The sequence below is a fragment of the Puma concolor genome, chromosome B2, assembly GCF_028749965.1.
Source record: "Puma concolor isolate L17-30 chromosome B2, mPumCon1.1.hap2, whole genome shotgun sequence".
NCBI lineage: Eukaryota > Metazoa > Chordata > Mammalia > Carnivora > Felidae > Puma > Puma concolor.
The window spans coordinates 77,914,060-77,934,915 of NC_141671.1; positions in this window are offsets into that span (position 1 = coordinate 77,914,060).

The window sequence follows — 20,856 nt, forward strand, 5'->3', positions numbered from 1 at the left end:
ACTTCCAGCCTCATCCCCCAACCTCCAGGGAGGGGAGAAGAGCTGGAGACTGAATTAATCCCCAATGGCCAATATTTCATCAATCATGCCTACATAAGTAAGGAAACCTCCATAAAAACCCCTAAATGATGGGGTTTGGAGGGCTTCATTGGTAAACACATCAAGGCACTGGGGGCGCAGTGGCTCACCTGGAAAGGGCATGGAAGTTTCACACACCTTCCCCCAACCTTGTTCCATGCATTTCTTTCATTTGGCTGTTCCTGAGTTGTATTCTTTATACACTGGTCAACATAATAAACTGTTTTCCTGAGTTCTGTGAGCCTTTCTAGCAAATTCTTAAACCTGAAGCAGCAGGAGTTGTGGGGACCCCAAATTTGTAGCCAAGTCAGCATAAATGTGGGTAATCTAGGTACCCAACACTTGTGACTGGCCTCTGAAGTGAGGGCAGTGTTGTGGGTCTGACCCGTTAAACACATGAAGTCAGACACTAACTCTGGGTAAGTAGTGTCAGAATTTAATTAAATTGTAGGATATTTTGTTGGTGTCTGAAGAGGGGGAGAATCGGTTGTTAGTATGGGAAATTCCCACATATTTGGTGTCAGAAGTGTTTTGAGTAAAAACAGTTCATCTCCTAACACTTGAAATGCCAGAACGTGTCCCCTTATCAGCCTGTTCTCTTCTTTGGCCATATTGACCCCCCCATCATTTCCTCTAGTTTCATCACTTTGAGTGTCATCTGCAATCCCAAAAAACTCCCAAATTTAGGTTACCAGCCCCAGTCTCTCCTCTGAATTCCAAACTCCCTTGTCTTCTCCATGTGGATAACTAATAGCTATTTGAAACCTTTTGTGTCTGAAATTGAAATCCTGATCCTTAGGGTCCTCTTAACTCCCTTCTCTCAAACCCTACATCTAACCCATCAATAAATCCTGCTGACTCTGCTTTCAAAACATATCCAGAATCTACCCACTGGTCCCCACCCTCTGCTACCACCCTGATGATCTTTTGTGTAAATTATTGCAAACATTTTTTATTGGTTGCCCACTTCATCTCTTGCCCCCTTAAGGGTATTTACAACACAGCAGTCAGTGACATTGCCTGATATATGTTGGGTTGTGTCACTTTTGGGGTCAAAATCCTTTTACACCTTCCATCTTCCTGTGAGCAAAAGCCAAAATTGTAACGATAGCCTAGAAGGTCCCCATTGCCTCTCTGAGTCTACCTCCTACTACTCTCTCCTTTACTTTTTTCTCTGTAAGCCACCGGGCCTCTTTTTTTCTTTGAACCTGCAGGATTTCTGCCTCAGGGCCTTTGCACTTGCTGTACTGTTGTTTGAAATGCATGTGCCCCAGGGGTGCCTGGGTGGCTCAGTTGGTTAAGAGTCTTTGGCCTAGGTCATGATCTCACTGTTCCTGAGTTCAAGCCCCATGTCAGGCTCTGTGCTGACAGCTCAGAGCCTGGAGCCTGTTTCAGATTCTGTCTCCTTCTCTGTCTCTGCCCCTCCCCTGCTCATGCTCTGTCTCTCTCTCTCTCAAAAATAAATAAAAGTTAAAAAAAATTATGAAATGCATGTGCCCTGTATTTACATGGTTCTCACACCTCCTTAAAGTCTTCAGTATCTTCTTTTTAATATTTTTTATCTACTTATTTAAAACTTCAATGTTCCCTCTTCCCTCAACATTCCCCACACCTTTTTACTATCTTATATTTTTTCTATAGCTTTCACCACTGATAGACTACATATTTTGCTTGCATGTTTTATTAATTTTCTGGCTCCCCCCCACCTCTAGAATGAAGGCTATGCAAGAACAGGGATATTTTGTCCATATTGTCCATCATGTATCCTTACTACCTTGAGTAACATTAGCTTAGTAATATTTCTTGAATAAGTTAATATTCTATAAATTTTATATCAATGTCTTATGCTAAAAAAATTCTAAAATTTAACCTTTGGATAAAGATGAAAAGCAAATAAAACAATTTACAACCCTGTGAGTCTTCTTCATGTTTGAGATCTGGTTTGAAGGTATTACTGGTGGACATTAGTAATAGTAGCTGCTGCTTAACGACAAGAGAATTTACTGAGCCAAAGGTTACTGGTTCAGAAACTTAGACTAAGACTTACCGGATCCAGAAAATTACAAATTAAAGTTCAGTGTTATCCTGGACTAAAAGTAAAGGAAGTTGGCAAAAGAAGTTTATGTAGTGCCAGAAAAAGGTTTCTTTAAGAAAATAATAAAAAGTGTAAGTAAGCGTCCGACTTCAGCCAGGTCACGATCTCGCGGTCCGTGGGTTCGAGCCCCGCGTTGGGCTCTGGGCTGATGGCTCAGAGCCTGGAGCTTGTTTCCGATTCTGTGTCTTCCTCTCTCTCTGCCCCTCCCCCGTTCATGCTCTGTCTCTCTCTGTCAACCAAAATTTAACCCTACATGTTTCAGCTCTCCTGCCCACCCCCACCCCTTTGTTTGGCAATTTGTTTAGTGAATTTAGATTACTAAAGGGGACTCTACTGGCCAGAAGGAATGCAGTTTCCCATCAGAACTGGGCTATTCCATTGCCCTAGGGTAGCCCTACAACCACTATGCCTTGCTGGCTAACCCAGCACTTGCTGGCCTCAGGCTTTTGTTTATATTAGGAAAACTGAGAGGAAAGAGAATATGTGAGCACAGAGAAGTTGAGGAGAGAAGTGTTGAACTGGAATCTCTGCAGTGATCCAATGAGAGCAGAAATACATTTTGCATTTACTGGAGTCCTTGGTGACTCCAGTTCAAGAATCCCTCTGTAATTCTCTAGAACTACTTTAGGAGTTTAGTATGATTTGAATGCTGTTCCATGAGACACTGGTCAGGGAGAGGAGACCCAATCACTTGGGCCTTGGAAGAGCAGGTAAAGTGAAAGGTTCTGCTAAAGGAAAAGGCAACTAGTAGATAAAACAAAGGTGTGGCTTTGGCTTATCTATAATTCACACTATGGCTTCCTTGTGGAGTTGGTCCTCAAATTTTCAGCAGTCAGTGGATTACTGACAGACACAAGAAGTAACATGGATTCATTACAGTCCCCACTGCACCAGAACACCTCTGCTTAGACATCTAAAAGACATTTCAGACATATTCAAAACAGCTCCTGATCTTTTCACCAAAACCAAGTCCTCCCCCAGCCTTTCACCTCAGCTGGTTGCAACTTCCTTCTTCCAGCTGCTCAGGTCAAAAGTCTTGGAGTCATTTGTCTCAGTCTGTTTGGGCTGTTACAATAGAATACCACAGACTAGGTATCTCATAAACAACATGAATGTTTTGCTTATGGTTCTGGACACTGGAAGTCCAAGATCCTAGTATCAGCACAGATGGGTGAGGGCCCTCTTTCTGGTTCACAGCCAACACCTTCTCACTGCATCCTCACCTGGTAGAAGGAGCTGGGGATCTCCCTGGACTCTCTTTCATAAGGGCACTAATCCCATTCATGAGGGCTCCACTCTCATGACCTAATCACCTCCCAAACACCCCACCTTCTAAAACCATCACACTGGGGGTTATAATTTTAACAAATGGATTTTGGGGGGACACAAACATTCGGAGCAGAGCATCATTCTTGATTCTTTTTTCTGCCATACCCCATAGCCAGTTTGTTAGGGAATCATTAGCTCTTCCTTCAAAATACATTTGGTATTGGATCACTTGTCACCACTCCACTGTTCCCACTCTGGTCCTAGCCACCATTATCTGTGCTCCTCTCTCCCATCTAGTCTCCCTGCTTCTATTCTTTACCCTATTTAATGTATTGGATTGTGTCTACCAAAAATATACATTCAAGTTCTAATAGCCAGTACCTGTGAATGTGACTTTATTTGGAATTAAGGTCGCTGCAGATATAATTAACTTGTAAATTGAGATGAGGTCATACTGGATTAGGATGAGCTTTTTATTTTTTTTTCAACGTTTTTTTATTTTATTTATTTTTGGGACAGAGAGAGACAGAGCATGAACGGGGGAGGGGCAGAGAGAGAGGGAGACACAGAATCGGAAACAGGCTCCAGGCTCTGAGCCATCAGCCCAGAGCCCGACGCGGGGCTCGAACCCACGGACCGCGAGATCGTGACCTGGAGTCGGACGCTTAACCGACTGTGCCACCCAGGCGCCCCTAGGATGAGCTTTAAATCCAACTACTGGCGTCCTTATAAGGAAAGCACACAGAACAAAGAAACACACAGGACAGGAGGCCATGTGACAACAAGACAGAGACTACAGTGTTGCACTGCAAGCCAAGGGACATCAAAGACTGTCAGCAGCCAGCAGAAGCTGGAGGATGGCAAGGAAGCATTTTCCCCTAGGGACTTCAGAGCGAGCATGACCCTACTAACACCTTAAATTTAGACTTCTGGCTTCCAGAACTGTGAAAGAATAAATTTTCGTTGTTTTAAGCTACTCACTTTGTGGTGCTTTGTAACAGAAAACCTAAGAAATTAATACATTCCAGTATAGTCTGTTCTCAACGTGGGAACCAGAAAAGTTCCCTTAAACTGTAAGGCAGATCATACCACTCATTCACTCAAAAATCCCCAGTGATTCCCCTCTTTTCCCAGAGAAAAAGCTGAAAACCTTACAAAAGCCTTGAATGTCCTACATGATTATCTCCCCAGTTACAACTGTAATCTCATTGCCTACAATCTCCAACCACACTGGCCAGTTGCCTGTTCCTCCAACACTCAGGCACATTCCTGCTTTAGGCCATTTGCATTGGTGACTCCCTGGCCTAGAGCATTCCTTCCCCAGCTTTATGCATGACTACTTGTCTCACTAGTTTAACTAAATGCTAACTTCTCAGTAAGATTTAAAATGTATACGTAAAATTGCAAATCTCCCCCACCAGATCCAAATTCCCCTTAGCCTGCCCTCCTTTTTCTATCTCTGTATGGTACATTAGAAAGCAGTAAGTGATATTCAATTTATTTAATCATTTTGTTTCTTTTCTATTGCCCATCTCCCCTAACTAGAAAGTAAAATTCATGAAAACAGGCATCTTTATCTCCTTTAACTAATATATCCCTAAAAAAAGTACCTAGCACATTATAAATGCTAAACCAATATTTTTAGGATGAGTGAACAGGAACAGGCAATATGACATAACGACATAACAAATATGAGGGTTTGCTAACTTCTGATCTCTGCTATTCTCACCCCATTTTTATTTGGATGATCAAGTTTTTAGTGGTTAGATAATTTTTGAGAGTCCCAGCTAAAAGATAATAATCCTTACTTTCTTGTTTATAAATAGTGACCATTTAGAGCTACCCTTGGTGTCTTTTTCAGCAAAAACTGCCAGCAAGGGACACTTGGGTGACTCTGTCGGTTAAGCATCTGACTTCAGCTCAGGTCATGATCTCATGGTTTGTGGGTTCGAGCCCCACATCAGGCTCTGTGCTGACAGCTCAGAGCCTGGAGCCTGCTTAGGATTCTGTGTCTCCCTCTCTCTCTCTCTCTCTCTCTCTCTGCCCTTCCCCTGCTCTCTCTCTCAAAAATAAACATTAAAAAAAATTAAAAAATAAAAAACCTGCCAGCAAAATGAACTTTGAGTAAATGCCAAAAAAAAAAAAAAAAAAAAAAGAAAGAAAGAAAGAAAGAAAAAAGTAAACTCCAACTACTACTGTTTCCAAAATATTCCTGTTGAGGAACAAACTGGTTAAAGCACGTGTTAACTGCTTCAAAGGCTCTAGTAATGTTCCAAAAATAATGGCAGCACACTCCTTTCCATCCTAGTAAAATGGGCTCACAATATCCTCTATAATTTCTATAGTTAGAAATTACTAAATAGCTTAAGGTGCAGATTAAAAGTTCTAGGCAATTGGCGTCAGTGAAATCATCATAGACTAAAATACTTAATCCTTTGCGTCTAAATCCAAATTGCAAACTACCCAGGAAAAAAAATGAGATCATATATCTGCTACTCAGATCATTTTCCTATCTGCCAACAAACACCTCTGAGAAGAATCATGTGTGTACATGAGATACACACACACACACACACACACACAAGCACACACTCATTCTAGCAGCCAAGTCGCTTTGAAGACGTTAATACATATTAATAAAAATGTAAAAAGACACAGATGTTTTGAGTTTTAGACAAACTGTGTATAATTTTTTACCATTTAAGTCATTGAAAGCGTTGCATACAAAACTGAATGAAAACATGGCCCAAAAAAGAAATGTAAGTAAGCTAAGAAAGGATGTTGAAAAATTTGGGTTTAAAAGAATTTATCATAAATGATTAGTTATCTTGTCTGGTTGCACATGGAGGTCCTCTGGTTAAAAGAGAGTTATCATATGTTCCATATGTGAATTAGTAATTTAGACTATAATAAAATGCACTTAATACTGAGTACTCTAAAAAGAACATGGACTTTCTTTGATGAGTGAGTTAAACGTCCTTCAAGATAATCCTGGGCCTTTTGACCATAGTTAGCAGGAGATGTCACTGTGCCACAACTGTATGCAAGTGCCAGCTAATAGAATTCTGATAAATAACAGAAACATTCATGGTTGATGGCTTATCCAGAAAGATATTTACCTTATAATACAACCCTTCCAAGTTTTATTAATGTCAGGACTTGGAATCCTCAAAGTGCCTATGTAAATACAACCCCAGAATGAACACTAATCTAATTCTCTATGGCATGTGGCTCCTAGGCCTCTTCTTTACACCTGCTGATGCTATTAGAAAAGGCAGCCATTCCCTCACAGCCAAAATGCCTCCTGTCCAGTAGCTATTTGAGATACATTTCAGTGGCAAAGGGCATATGACAGTTAATGGGTGTTAAAAATAAACCAAATGGGATGGAAACAAATTCACAACAAGAATGAACATGTTCTTCAAATGTCACAATTTGAATACGCACAAGAAAACTTTGGGTCCCAACTACTGAGCATGCCACTCTCCTTCCCTGGGAGGCCACCTATTATCACTTCTGTGTTCAATCCCTTGGAACAACGTCCTTGTTAATGATAAGTGATCACCCAAGTTAATGATAAGTGTTGATAAGTGGTAAGTGCAGCCAGGTCTATGGTCTGGGCTGCCATAAAATGCACACCTAATCCACTTATGAAAGGGCAACACCTAAACCAGGTCAGCATGATAAAACTCCATATAGCTAATCTTGAAGGTTTCTCTGAATTTGAAAAATCCATATAGCTAAAATGTAAAGAACATCCATGAAAGTAAGGATTTTATTGCATTTATTCTGTATCCACCCCTGAGAATGGTACTTTGCACGTAGAAGGCACTTGATAATACTTATTGAATGAATTAATGGATAGTCTATTCTGCTGTAAACACCTCTGCAGTGGTAAGAAGTTTGAGCCAATATAGAAATGAAACTTCTCTAGTATCCAATTAGCTCCAATGTACACCTTATCTTAATGTTAGTTCTTCTGAGGTAGCAGTTCCAAAAACTCCACGCTGATTGTATACTACTTTGGATTTTCTTCTGTTCCAAGGAAATAGCTCTGATAAAGTCATGCACACTAGGGTCTGCTTTGGGACTAAAGGAACAGGCAAGTCTTAACACAAACGTATCAATTATAAAAGCAAAATTCCATAATGGTAATAGATAGAAAAGGATTCTGGCAGGTTAGCCTCCCAGTGGCCCTCAGAGTATATATAACGCTGGTCCTGTGGCTCTGTTTCTCTGTACAAATAGTTTTGTCTTTTCTCTTTATCTTGCCCCACAGAGGTTGCTCTCCATTCCATCCATGGTGCAAACCTTCTTAGATCTCATTTGAGCTGTCACAATGTCATCATAACTGCTCTCTCTATACCCAACCTCCCCTCCCTCCAGCTCATCTCTTATGATTCCATCTTTTTAAAAACTCCCAGTTCATGGGGCGCCTGGGTGGCGCAGTCGGTTAAGCGTCCGACTTCAGCCAGGTCACGATCTCGCGGTCCGGGAGTTCGAGCCCCGCGTCAGGCTCTGGGCTGATGGCTCGGAGCCTGGAGCCTGTTTCCGATTCTGTGTCTCCCTCTCTCTCTGCCCCTCCCCCGTTCATGCTCTGTCTCTCTCTGTCCCAAAAATAAATAAACGTTGAAAAAAAAATTTAAAAAAATAAAATAAAATAAAATAAAAAAATAAAAACTCCCAGTTCATATTCCCAATATGAGGTCCAAACACCTCAGCAGGACCCAGAAAGCCCTTCACAAACATGCTTGAATGTAGGCTGATCTCCTGGTATCCCCCTCTACCTGAACTCCATAACATCCGTACCCCCAAATATATATACATGATGCTGTAGCTACACGGCACCTCCACCAAACCCCTGTATACTTTCCAGTCTCCCTGTCCTTGCTCAAGCAATTCCGTCAGCCTACAATGCTTCCACATATTGCCTACCAAGAGCACTCAGAGTTCAAATATCACATCTTCCCTGGATACCCCACTATCAACCATGCCCTTACCTTGAACCCACCCCCTCCCCACAGCCCGACACAGAAACTCTCAGAGACAACCTAGCAAAGTGTCTGACTCTTCATCGGCAATCTCAGAGCACTTTCATGATACCTCTAGTGTGGTAGGTTGTCTCCAAAGATGGTCACCAATAACGCCCCTTGCCTGTATGCACATGCCACTCCTCCGGTATACTTCCCACTGCTTGAATCTTGGTTGGCCTTATGACCTAAACAGAATCCAACCTGGAAGTAACCCTGTGACACTTCTGACACTAGGCCTTAAAAGAAACCAGACACCATATGAAAGAGCATGGACCAGACTTCTACTTGATAATACCATGTGGATGAGAACCAAGGGGCCCCAAGCCATTCTAGCCACCCCAACTCAGGTACCAGACATCAGTGAAGCATCTTTGGCATTCCAAGTTCCTAGTTAAATGCAGCCATATGAGTGACCCCATTCCACACTATTGGACACAGAACCACCCACTTGACGAATGATAATTGTTCATCCTGTGTTCATCTGTTCCCTTTCACAGAAAGGAAAAAAATTTCTAAATGTACTGTGTGCCCATGGTTTTCCTCTCCCCTACAAAATCAAAGTTCAATACCAAAATGCTAGTCAACCTACCTTTCTAATTGTCTTTGTTCAATAAGATGTTGTAACATTGAAAGTTCTTCTAAAAAATGTTATCTTATAGACCCAACAATTGGTGAAGTTGTCCCCTGGTAGCACACTAATCTCTCTGTTATCTGGGTTTGTCAGGGAAGGAGATGCTCAGAGTAAGTAAAATTCCAGATAGCCTCCTCCAGCACAGATATTACTTGGAGAGTTTATAAATTCTCCTACCACAAGGAACTAAGCACCACTGCATTAGGATGAATGAATAAAGCCTGACCAACCCTTGTTGGGTGAGTAAATGAAGAGCTTTAGAAGTTTCCAAACCTAAACTGCATAAAGGCTGATGGTTGTACACCCAGACCCTGAGGGCTCACTGGAGCAAAACCCATCAGTGACTAAGAATTCCTCCATGGAAAGTGGTAGGTATAAAGCAAAATCTACATTTACTAACCTTCCTACTGAACTTTAACACTATTTACAGAGACTGAGATTGTGGAGAACTGGTCTTACCCACCAGGCTCCTTTTAATCTTTGGCAGCTTGACATTGGAAGGGGCAAAGCTTTCTAGCCACACTGATTCTGATCATATGAGGTGCTATCTCTGAGTTCCCTGACATATGCAAAAAAGGTTTACTCCCCTCTGTACAGATTTGATATGTTTCTACTTTCACCATGATTCATTCAGTCAAGGTTCTTATTGACTCCATGAAAGGCCTAGTTCCTAACTTGATATTAACTCATTTATTCATCCATATATTCATCTGCGCAGCATTTATTAAGCACTTCCTATGTGTCAGGCCCAGATTAGACATTGAGAATAGAAATATGAACATGACCAGCTCTCTCATTTTGGGGAACTCACAGGCTAGCGAGGAAGAGAGACAAGTGAACAGCTGATTGAAATAGAGCTGGGGTCAGCAAATCACAGCCTGTAGGCTACATCTGACCCGCTGCCTATTTTTGTATGTAACATATAGGAACATAAACACATTCATTTGCTTTTATATTGTCTATAGCTGCTTTTTTTTTTTTAATTTTTTTTAACGTTTATTTATTTTTTGAGACAGAGAGAGACAGAGGATGAACAGGGGAGGGGCAGAGAGAGAGGGAGACACAGAATCTGAAACAGGCTCCAGGCTCTGAGCTGTCAGCACAGAGCCTGACACGGGGCTCGAACCCACGGACCGTGAGATCATGACCCGAGCCGAAGTTGGATGCTTAACCTACTGAGCCACCCAGGCACCCCGTCTATAGCTGCTTTCAAATGACAACAGCAGATCCCAATTGTTACAATACCCTGGGGCCTACAATTCCAAAAATATTTACTATCTGAACTTTGGCAAAAAAAAAAAAAAAAAAAGATTGATGACTGCTGCAATGTGGTGTGACATATATGACATATGTGTCATATGTGACATATATGTCAACAGTTCACAGAGGAGGGGGTGTTACCAAGGAGTACTGCACACAGCAGGAAGCACCAAATCTCATATTTAAGAGTGGGAGATCCGTCAGGAATAATAATAAAGGCAGAGGGACAATAGGCCAAAGGTTAGAGGTGAGGGATTAAGGGGTGGCAGGGAGGGCTTCTACCAAATGGCTAGTAATTGATGGGGGACAAAGGGTGGTGGCGGATGAAGCTGAGGAAGGAGGAAGAGCAGATCTCCGGCCATGAGTAGGTCATGCTGGATTCTATCTGGTCAGACGTGGGATTCACTGAAGGGTTTGAAGCAAAAGAAGCAACAGAAAACGGGCTGAAAAGAAGTGAGCCCCCAAATCAATGAAGATTGCATTGCAACAATGTAAGCAAAAGATAATGACTCAGAAAAAAAAAAGGCAGTGGAAGATGGATGGAAAAAAAGGATTCAAAGGTCTTAAGAAGACTGAATTAACTAACATAGAAGCTTTATCATATATATATTTAATGAACACTCTATATGGCATAATATCTTCAAGTTGCTGAGACAGGCGAGATTGCTGTGTTCAAATCCCTCCCTGAAAGGCTCAGGCAAGGACCATCATGTACCTGTTGGGCTCAGAAAAAATCTTCGATTGGTCTCCTTTATAATTATAACTAAATATTGTACAAGGGCAGCTGGTGAAATGCTACGGGTGAGTTGATGGTTGGTCACAGGGACACCTTTACTCATTTGATTACTTGTGCCTGCCTGCTTTTCAGTATGAGGCTAGCCAAACAGGGAGGCAGACAGGGTACCGCGCACAACAAGGGCAGGCTTTGTATCCAGACTGACCTCAGGTGCAAGTCCTGATGCATTCACTTAATTGCTCTGTATCTGTGGGCAAGTTAAGTTAGCCTTTTAGGTTTTTTTTTTAGTGTTTATTTTTGAGAGAAAGACAGAGCATGAGCAAGGGAGGGGCAGAGCGAAGGAGACACAGACTCAAAAACAGGCTCCAGGCTCTGAGCTGTCAGCACAGAGCCTGATGAGGGGCTCAAACTCTCAAACAGTGAGATCATGACCTGAGACGAAGTCAGAGGCTTAACTGACTGAGCCACCCAGGCGCCCCTAACTTAACCGTTTTAAATCTTAGAAGCCTCATCTGTAAAATGAGGATAAGAATAGCCAAGTAGGTATCACTGTGTGTTGGTAGAAGATTAGCACAGCACAAATGAAGGGCCTAGCACAGGGCCAGATACGGAGAAGTTCCCTAGGAATGGCAGCTATAGTGATTTGAAATGAACACCAGAATCCTTTAGATCTCAGCCAACTGCAAAGCCACATCCCACCTCCATCAAATAGGTGAAATCTCACTTTTGCTGGCACCTAACGTAACTGTGACTGAATAACTGAGTAACTGTGTACATTGTTGCATGTCTGTTCTCCCAAAGAGAAGGCACTGAAATATCAAAGACCATGTCTCTTTTGGCCACTGTTGGATGCTCAGGGCCAGCACAGAACTGGTGAGGGCACCAGGTATATTTGTTGAACAAATGAGAGATGGGCTGGAGGGATGGGCTGGAGGGAAGGAGAGGGAGAGAGGGGATGGGAAAGGCAGGGAAGGAGAGGGAAGGGGGGTGGGAGGGGCAGAGAAGGAGAGGGAGAGAGGGGGAGAAGGAAAGACACAGATTCTCCCCTCTGTATTCTCCCTCTGTTTCTCAGTATCACTGCCCCAAAAGTTGACTCTTCAGAAAGGGAGGAGGGTGGGGAATTAAGTGGGTGAACACTTCTCCCATCCCCAAAGAAACTTTGTGAGGTCCAAGGTGTTCAGACCCTCTGCCCGGCTGGAAGCAGCTTTCATAGGCTTCATTTACCAACAGGCAGTGAGCATCTCAAGAAAGGCAGAATCCCCAAGCCTGGGAATGGGGAGGGGTGGGGGGTAGGTGCTGATTAACCAGGAGTTTTGGCTGGCAAGGGCCAAGGCAAAGCCTGGCAGGGTAACACAGCACCTTAAGGAAACCTCAGAGGATGTTGTCCAGAAATTCATTAAATTTAAATCCTCTTATGAGCAGCTTACTTTTTTATAAAATTTGGGCTTGTAGAAACCTCAGTGGAAGGCCTTGGACTTAGCAATCTTGGGCCCAGAACAAATAGATCCTAAGGCAGAAAACTTAAAACCTAATAATGTTTAAAGCACCAAAACAGTGTTTAACCATTTTAACAGAAATCTTTCTAAAATGTATTATGCCCCCACCCTTGATAAACAGAGTGCACATGTCACATCTTTTGTGGTGATCAGGGCCACAGAGAACAGTGGTGGTGACTGCTGAGTTGTGGGCATTGTTGATTATTTATTTCTCTAAGCGGTCCCAGACTTTAAACTGTTCTTATCTGTGGTAGTTCCGACTGTCTTTCTGGACATTTCCCTCTAGGCAGCTACAACGAGGCCCATAAAATGGTTGCCCTATACCAAAAGGCACCCAAAAAGTGATACTGTTCTAGTTGGTACTTCTTCTATTTCTACTAACTGTGGCTGCCTTATATCTTCTACTGCTGCATCTCAAACTGCCACTGAGCCTTTACAATTCTTCCCACTCCTTCCACTACCTGTCTGCTGCCCCCCAGTCTCTGCTTAAAGCTAGGAGAAAACTAAAATATTCCAGAACAAACTAGATTACCCACTGTAATATGTAAAAATTAAGTCCCCTGTTTCCTAGAGACATTGGCATAAGTGCATGTTTATATATAGGAACAAAGGGTTATCTAATACCTATAGAAATATCTATAGATATATCTGTATACAAGAGTTAGTATACACTCACATATGTCCCCTCCTCTGACAAAGTCTAGAAGCAATTACCCAAAGGGTAATTAAGCATGGACTACATGGGAACTCTCTGTGCTACCTTGGCAATTTTTCTGTAAATCTAAAACTATAAGTAGTTTCTTCAACAGAAAAGTCCCAGATCTCCAAGCTTGGGAGGGAGGGTAAAGTACTCCACTCCTACAGACTCTGTTATCCTGGGGATGGGCCTCTTGCACATCAGGCACACTCCCAGTCCTCGAGGTGCTGGCCCTCTGACAGTGGATGCAGGCAGCCCTCACGCACTTAGAATATGACTCAGGGATTGAAGACTTTTAAAAGGCTGTGCAAACAATTATTTCCCACATGCACTCATTTCCAACGTATTCATCTGCAAGATAACAAGGATCAGATTAATCAGGGAAGAAAAGTCTACCAGAAAATGACAAAAACTCTTGTAATATTAGGAAGCCAATTGGTTGGAATTCGTTAGGGAAAGACCACTCCCTGCAGTTCTCATTTACAAGCTTCTCAAACTGGCTCCTAAACTAGCTTCCAGCTAAGAAAAATGTGTTAAAGCATCAATAAAACTGTACTAATAAGCCCTCCATAACCAAAACCTAATTGAAGCTTATAAAGAGAGAGAACACCAAGTACTCCTTACAAGGCAAAGGGAAAGAGGTTGGTCTTCCATAGCCAGCAGGGCTATGTGGTGCTGTTGGTTTCTCCCTAGCCTCCATGGGAGGGGAGACTAGTAGGTCCCCTAGACTGTCTGTGTTCGCCAGAAATCTTGTCAAATCGTGGCATGACATGATTTGGCTGATGCATGGAGGTAGGGCTCTACTAATGAGTAGAACTCTAGGTAGGTAAGTGGGATTCGATTCTGCTCTTTTCTGCCTTGATTAAACCAGTTTGCTACTCTAACCAACAATAATCTCACACACAAATGAAGAATGGTAAAACTTTCATTCTTACCCACCTAAGTGGCACATTGTGGTAATTAATGAAAACATAACCATACAAGCATAAAGAGGCTTTCTTTAAGGCTTTCGGAGTATATAACATTTTTTGTAGAATTCTTAGAGAAGTTAATCAGGGCTTTAGATTCAGTGGATGGGTCTTTATTTTAGCAGGATACTTGTCAAACATCCCTCAATCCATGCTTTTGCTACATTCACTTCCTCTGGAAATTAGCTGCAAAAGATCTTATTTGTAGACCTAAGCCAGATGCTTTTCTTTTCTGTCTTTCAAGCCTTCCCCCTCCTTGTCTAACCTTTTCCCCAGTACTCCTGGGACCATCTGATATACTGAATTAACATTCTTGCCACAAAGACAGATTAAAAAGTCTGGTGGACCAAAAATGTCATAGTGTATCTTAAATAGTCCATGGATTGACTGCCTAGAAACACCAAGAATTTCTGGTGACTTTGGTCTACATCATGAAGTCCCCTTATCCACAACCAGATATACTTAATTTTATTCCTGGGCTGGCATGCAGGATCTTGTTATTATTCATGTTCTTCTGAAGCTCATTTCCAGAGCCTCATTCTGAGTCTCACTGTGGGAATACCTTCCATTGATCAGTAGCTCACTCTATTTCTAGGGCTAGTGCACATCCTCTAACCAAGCTCTGGTTCGTAGAGGTGGCCAGGAAATTTCTCTCATGGCCACCCACCTACAGCACCATCTTTCCTCTCTGCTATTGTCATTTTAGCTGCTCAGGGAGAGGTCTCACCCTTACCCTCTGACACCTTTTATTATACATATAGGGCTCCCTTGTTTCCAGTTTGCTTAATATAACTTCAGGTAGAGTTGACAGTGCTTGTTTAAAGAGTAGAAATAGCCATTATAAAAGGAGGGGTTAAAGATAATGGAAAAGGGAAGATCTTTCAACAAAGTCTTGGAAGAAACAGAAGGGACTTGGTGTTTGGAGCACAGGTGGTTGAATTGAGAAGGAGGGGAAGAAAGAAAAAAAGAGGTATAGGGGTAGAGTAGGGAGGATATTAAGATAGTTCATTCTCATAGAATTTTTTTTTTAATTTTTAACAAAAAAGAAAAGTATCCCTGCTGAGATTGCATCTGAGCAAGAATTATGGGGAAAAAAAAGAGTAAATTAAGGAATAAGGGTGAGAATGGGATAAAGAATTACATAGGGGCAACAGTTAGGACTTCTATCACACTGCAAGGCCCACTGAGACTGGCTATAACTGCTAAGAACCTAGAATGGCACCTTCTAGCCACTCTGGGAAGCTTAATATTATCATATAGACTTTAAGTGTTTCCATAAAGTTTCTTTAAAGGGATCTGTGACTCAAAAAGTTAAGCTCCATTGCTCTAGACAATCATGTAACCTTTTCTGACAGAAAGCTTCTATCCTGGAAATTCCTATCCTGGAATACCTTTCAACCATAGAAGAGTAATGAAACCACCTCTATCTGGATTTGAATTAAAAGACATAAGGTACTAGGGGAAAAAGTTTACATTTTCATAACTTTCCTTCGTCATGGGTATTACTTTGGTGTGTTGCCAAGCACCAATCAACTCTGGGTAGTGCCTGTGTTCCAAAACAATTCTGCAAGAATATATTATTCTATGAACAATAAACTATTGTAATGTTTCTTAGTTCCAATATCAGACCTAAGAGAACACCACATCACTTGTTCACTTGATTATTTTCTCATGAACCTGGAGTATTTGATTTATGCTCAACTGTTTCTACATCTAAAAACATTTTGGTATTTTATAATCAAGTTTTAATCTTCTAAACTAGATGATTCAGGGAAAATACTTAATCCATCAAAATAACTCCAAACCATGTGCTTTTCAAATCACCCCCAAAATGACATATAGTTTCCATCACATTTGGATTGTACAAGGCTTTGCAATTTATAACCGTTGGCTTATTTCCAGTTCCCTGAGCTGTCAATGCTACACTAATGCCATCCTCCATAGGACCCCTGGCAGGATTTCACAGGGATATCTGTGGGTTTAGATTAGTAGGAATAACTAATGAGTTTATTAAATAATAGCAATCAGTCTTGAACCTTGTTTCCAAATGCCCTTGTAGTTCATGAGAATTCTATCTCTGAGTAGGAAATAAGCTTGATGGAAAGAGAAACTAAAAGTACTAAGTGCTCACTAAAGAGCTATACTTTGCATATATTATCTCATTTAAATTCAAGGAATTATTTATCATCCAATGAAAAAAATTACAGTTCAGAGTTTTATAGTTTACCTAAGGACACAGGGAAGGATTAAATCCCAGGTCGTTTGACTTCTTAAGCTTATGATTTTTCCACCACTCCATTCTGTTGACCCCTACTAATAACTGTTAAAAGTAAACCAATTCCAAAAATCTAAACAATTTCTACTGCTATATGATTTTATATATACAGTCACCATCAAATTTACACATATCCCCACTAAAACAAAGGATATGTATTAATTTGGTCCACCAATACAGTAACAATAGGGAAATATGTCTTTCCCTAAACCACAGGTAAAAAGAATATACAGAAATAAGTTCTAGTAACTTTCCAGACTTATACTAACTGAAAAATAGAAGTTTGGGAAAACAAAAAGCATATCTAATGCTTAGTAAAAGCATACCAAGTGACTAAAAACAAGGAAAATTATCACAAAGTAAATTTCCCTACAAAGATGGCTTTTCCAGTGTAAGTAGGGTTTTATTGTTTATATTGTTGAGAATAAATGCCCTTGCTATAGTTCTGACTTTAGCATGTGTGCACATTATTGAATATAAAACATGTATAGCATGCAATCTCTTAACATAATTAATGTCTGAAGAAGCAAAATAAAACTATGCCTTCAGAAATTCCTTTTCTGGATCTTATTCATTTTTAAGAAATACATTTTTAACGAAATAGAAGGCTTTATTATTCAATACAATTAATTTCTCAATCTATCCCTCAAATTATTCTTCTACCACAAAAATGAATACATCTTTATCAATAAAAGATATTTTTTAAATGTTTACTTCCTATTAAATCCTTCCAAATATTTTTTCCAGGGATGCCACAGGTGTGGCTTCTTTTTCTTATTGTTTTAAATGCATTTCTACACCTTGCCTTAGCAAAAAAGCAACAATAACAAAAACAATAAACCTGGCTCAAGGAGCAGTGCTTGTGGTTGGTTAAGGCCTTTGAGTTAAACAGGTAAAGGTCATTGCTTATGAAACATGTGACTTCCACAAGTTATATAAGCTCTCTAAAGCTCAGCTTCTTTCTTCTCCCTGACCTAAAGATGCCAGTACCGTGCATACTGAATCATCATGAAGATAGCATGAGGCATGTGAAACATGCCTGTTATACCCGTCTGTCAGTCGATTAATATTGGACACCAGTTGCTCTTAATTTCTGATGGGCAAAGCCCACTCATCTGAAGACTTGGAAATTCCAGGAGACACAGTCATATAAGCATGTTCATGTCATTGTCTACATGGGAGGACAATCATTGGTCGGACATCTCCTGCAGAAACACTATTTGGGCACTACCTGTGAATGCCCCGAGATTTTGCAAACAGTTCCACGTTCACATAATGTGAAAACATAAAAAGACACTGATGTTTTCAAATGTTATAAATCTTCCTAAGTTTTTTCTCTGTCTTCACTTATCAAATCATTTGCTCCTCTTTTTCATCAAACAATTAAGTCATATTTGCTGAGTGCTAGATTTAACATTTTAGACGAGAATTGTATGTCTTGGTCCCGATATTAAAGAGCTTGGAATCTGGGAGAGGCAAGAACCATGGCAAAAAACAGTAAGAATACAGTTCAAGATGGTGGATTATTCAGTGTCACACTGAAGGATACTAAGGAGTACGCAGAGAGAAACAATTGCAGGTGGGAAAAATACAAGTTATTTACAACACCTGCCCTCCAGACTGCCTGTCTCTACCTCTCTGAGAGTCAGCAAATCCACTAGGAGGGAGAGTGATTTGTTTCACTTGGGTCCTGGGATTTTTAAATTTAGGGAGTATGAGCAAACGTGCTGCAGACAATTTTAAGAGAATAGGGAGGGTAAGCGAGGCTACTCCTTAGTTCTCAACATTCCTACCCAACTCCCTGTGTACAATATTCAGCATTTCCTCTCACTGCCAACTTCTGGCTCACCTAGACTCAAGGGAGAAGGAAGGGGAGCTGCTGTGTCACGTTCAAAGAGTTGCACAGTGCTAGCTTAGCTTAAAAATAGCCCATAAGGATTTGAGTGACTTGAGTCAGAACACCATTTTCAGCCATTAAAAATATAAATCGTAGGATTTTACTCTCCTCTCAGGTTGTTTTCCAAAATGGCTTTTTGTGCCGCGTGATGGTTACCTGAAATCCCCCTATCGGAGCACCATTTGGAAGCCTATGCAAACTTTACTGCTCCTCCTAGAGTCTCCTGGGCTTATACTTTCTGCAAAAGGTGCCTCTAGGAGAGGAAGGGAGTGACTGCACACAGTTGGAGTACGACGAAGAGCTCAGTTTGGGCTTGTTAATAACGTGTTGATGTATTTCTCAGTAGAAACTTCTTGTTCTTCAGTTGTCCAATTACACCCCTTCTTAATAGCCTGAATTGCCATTTTATCTATAAAATCTGAAAGGCACTAGCTACAAGAATTATTCAACGGCAAGGAAAGGAAGGGAAAGATTGTCCTGAAAATGGGAGGGAGGTGGCTCAGAAGATGCCAAAAAGAAGTTAAGATGCTTCATTTTTAAAAAATTTTTTATGTTTATTTACTTTTCAGAGAGTGAGGGAGTACAAGCAGAGGCAGAGAGAGAGAGAGAGGGAGACACAGAATCTGAAGCAGGCTCCAGGCTCTGAGCTGTCAGCACAGAGCCTCACATGGGGCTCAAACCCACGAACCGTGAGATCATGACCTGAGCTGAAGTCGATGCTTAACCAACTGAGCCACCCAGGTGCCCCAAGATGACATTTTAGAGAATGTCATAATAATGATGAAAATTACCACTTTGATTTCCATAAGTCATATCTTTGTATTTCAGACTCCTGCCCAGGAATCTCCAATTTTTAATCCTTTCTGAACACCAGCAAAGAGATAGGTTATTATTTCTAGTGAGTAAAATCCAAATAAGAGATTCAGAGAGATAGAAAGCAATTGACCAAAGGTCAGAAACACTGGCTGAGCCAAGAGAGGAAGACATGCTCAGCCCATGCCCTCTAGAGGAGCTTACAGAATTTTCCAAATAGGTTTGTGATGTGCCTATGTATGATGGGTTACAATTCATGCAGGGAATCATGCTGTCCCTACTTAGAAGAGACTGTATTTAAGAAAAATAAAATGAATTGATCCACACATACCCAGGCTACCCTATAAATATGTAAGTTACTGTATGAGATAACTAATGAGTAACTCATAGAAAAGGCATTTTAAGGGTGGGAGACAATGGTGAGGCACAAACTGGTTCGTGAAATAATTCATGAGGTCCTTTTCCCAGCTCAGCAGTGAGCAGCATACATATCTTGTCTTCTAGGTAGTTTCTGTGTGGGCAAAGCTCTGAATATAAGCCAAGGGGTTCTATGAGGAATTGTTTTAGTCTTTAGTGTTAGATGGATGTCATGATTCAGTGCTTGATGACTATATTCTTTTGTTCATGGATTCCTTTCATTCACGAGTGACTGCCAAGGTCTAGTGCCTGTCTCAGATGCTGGAGATCTTAGCATCTGTCTTCATTGAGCTCTCAGAGGGAGACCTGAAATACCTGCATCTCCTCCCGGGAGAGCCTAGTGATTGAAGGAAGAGCTCATCTGCGGGAGCATTTTTTTTTTTTTAATTTTTTTTTTTAATGTTTATTTATTTTTGAGACAGAGAGAGACAGAGCATGAATGGGAGAGGGGCAGAGAGAGAGGGAGACACAGAGTCAGAAGCAGGCTCCAGGCTCCGAGCCATCAGCCCAGAGCCCGACGCGGGGCTCGAACTCACGGACCGCGAGATCGTGACCTGAGCCGAAGTCGGACGCTCAACCGACTGAGCCACCCAGGCGCCCCTTGCGGGAGCATTTTTACCTAATCACTCACTAATGGGAACATTAACTCAGTACCCTGCCTTCCCTGCAGCTCCCTGTTTTGTACCTCCCAGTTCTCTCATCCTGTACCAGTGTGTATGTTTGGAAGGGTTTACAATGAGATAAAAGAACCCTTCAGATAGTAGCTGAGCTGGGACTCTCCTTAAAGTATGATTCCTAAATACATGGTTCTTGGCCAATCCTTCCTTTCTGTCTCTCAATCCAATGTCTATCCACTTTTCTATCCATTTATCATCTCCAGGCATATTTTAAAAGTCACCAAATCTGTGACAAGTCTTTATTTCTAATTAAAGAGAGGCTGTCAATCATTCAACAGATATTTATTGAATGCCCACTATTTGCCAAATGCTGAGATTTCACAATCTTCTCTACTAACTTCTATTTGTTTTTGTTTAAATATTGGCCAGGTAGGTACTAATAATTACAAAGCCTCAGCTCCAATCCTGATATTAGGTATGCCGATAATTAGCTGTGTGACCTTGGACAATTTACTTTATCTCTTTGGGTGTCAGTTTCTTTTCTAAGATGAAGAGAATATTATACTGCTACGGG